The sequence below is a fragment of the Camelina sativa genome, chromosome 1 (genome assembly GCF_000633955.1).
Source record: "Camelina sativa cultivar DH55 chromosome 1, Cs, whole genome shotgun sequence".
Classification (NCBI taxonomy): domain Eukaryota; kingdom Viridiplantae; phylum Streptophyta; class Magnoliopsida; order Brassicales; family Brassicaceae; genus Camelina; species Camelina sativa.
The window spans coordinates 10,384,598-10,387,332 of record NC_025685.1 but is presented as its reverse complement, the minus strand read 5'-3'; positions in this window follow the sequence as shown (position 1 = coordinate 10,387,332).

Here is a 2,735-nt window from a genome sequence, read left to right as displayed (position 1 = left end):
ATATGTTCACTTCGTAATTTCAAAATTTTAAAATTTAATAACGTTGGCTTTTATGTGTACAATATGTATTTCTAGGTTTTGAATTAAAGTTTTCATTTTAGATTTTGAATTTATGCACAAAAACTAAATCACATCAATTATCCATTAGAAATAATCATATTAGTCATATATATCAATATCAATACATTTTATTCTGATTCACATAATCCTAAATATTTAACAAATAAAAAAAGATAGATAAATGATATAAGATATGTGATATCCATAAATGATATACAACATATTATATCATTTATTTAAAGACCGAGTTTGGTTTCTTCTTCTACAACTTTCATCTTCTCCTTTAGTTTATTGAGATAGAGTTTACGTTGTAAAATTTCCCACTTTAGTTTTCGGATCGTTTCAAATCCACCTTTCGCTGGATAATCTTTCCAAGCCTTACCTTCCGTGAGTATAGATGATGCCAACATGCATTTTTCTTCTGTTGTGGGTGCGAATCGCATCATCTTCATAATACTTGGGATACCAAATAATTCATGTGCATTTTTATACTCTAGTTTTCTGTAAAAAATAATCAATATTGATTAGTATTAATAACTAACTTAGCTGATCATATTTACAATAATAAGTATAGCAAAAAATTATAGATAAGATAATATAATACTTTTCTACAGGGAAATAAAGTGTAAATTCGCAATTTTGAGAGCAGGTTTTGTTTGTGGTGGTACACAAAGCACATGGTTCACGAATAACAACATTATTTATTTGGACGTCCATTATGATTTTCTGTGTAAACAAAAATAGTTTAAAAAATTGTAATTACAATAGATGAATAAAAATATTTTTGAAGCAAATTTATAGATAAAACTTTGGAAAATAAAGTCAAAACTTTTGCTAAATATCTTGAAAAGATAAGCCTAAAAACTTACCAACTCCTTCTTTTTTAGATTTTGTTTGACTTCAACTTCTTTTTGTTATATATATATTTCTGTAGTTATATATATATATATATATATATATATGTATAGAATATTTTTCCAATCATTGAAACTAATATTTTTTATTAATGACTTAAATAAAGAACCTATATTAGGCTGATAAATATTTCATAATAATTAATACCATTTAATAATAATAAAAGTTTTTCACATAATCTTTTATATATATTAATAACATAATATTTTTATATATAGACTACTTATCCAGTCATAGAAACTGAACTATTTTTAATCAATTATATGAGTAAAAAACACATATTACATTGACAAATGTTTGCATAACAGTTAGTACTATGTAGTAATAATAATAATAGTAGCTTTCACATAATCTTTTACTTTATGTTGCTTTAATTCTTTATATATATGGTAACATACTTTTAAAACTTTAAAAATGTTTAAAATATTAACATCTTTTATTTTTTTTGCCCATCACACTTTTTTTGCTTTTTTTTTATTAAGTTTGAAAGCTACTTTTTTTTCTTCCTTCCTTTCTCATTTTATTTTAAAGCTTCAAAAAACTAAACAATTATAAAAGCATTCTTTTTTTTCTCTCTCCCCATTATATTTAAAAGCCCTCCAAAAGTACATATACGTTTTACATATTTTCTATTTATAAATAAATTATTCTCATTTTTTTCTAAGTCTTTTAAAATCCATTTCAAATTTCAATAATAATTTTTATTTTTTCATCATCATCATTAATAATGAGAGTGAAATTATCATCGAGTATTAAATCCATCGTTAATAAGAGAAAACCATTGTCATATGTTTTGGTTAAATCCAATGATTTGTTCGTTTTGCAAAAGTGGTGATATTAAATCCTTGGTCAGTTGCCAACCTATTGTTGTGAGTATTTTTTTTTTTTTGGTTAGTAAGTTGATAACTTGATACTTGCAATTGTTTAACTGGTGGTGAGTATGATAATCGTATATATATATTGGTCAGTAGATGTGCCATGACTTTTATCATGAAGGCATACAATAACGAGAGTTTATACAAAACATATTTCTTATATATATATATATATATATATAACATGTTATCCAATCTCAAACATATACGTTTATAAGAGACAAAAACACTAGTAACTCAAATAGAGAGAGAGATAGATATTCAAGGGAAGTAGCTGCGACTTTGTCATGACGAGTAACTTATCTGCAACATTCTTAATATGAAAGATTCAACTAATATTTTACTATAAACACTTCATACGTAAATAAAAAAATAAAGAATTTATGCATATAAATTTAAGTTGTGTTTTTGTAATTCTTTTTTAGAATTTCATAATTATACATTAATAATTAATATCTAACGTTAATGATTTTTTTGGTAGAAATATTTAATGTTAATAATTATGACTAAAAAAAGTAACACGGCAGTATATAATTACTACTGTACATGTACGATTATATAGTCATAAAGAGAATTACTGATTTAGACTAAAATATATTTTCATTTAGATACTCAATTCATTCAAAAGAGCTATCTTGTCTTCCATAATAACAAACAACAATCAATGGGAATTTATAGTTGAAATCATGTACCGCATCCTTCAACGTGGGCTAGCCGTGTTCGTTTTGTAATCGATGAGTTAGCGATTAGCGATTCAAAATAATAACTAACTTAGCTGTTAAGTATGTGGAGAGTAACACGAACAATATCTGCATCACCTTTTAATATAGTCGCAGCAATTATAAAAACGATTATTGTTTTTTAGCGACACCAACAACACCGACA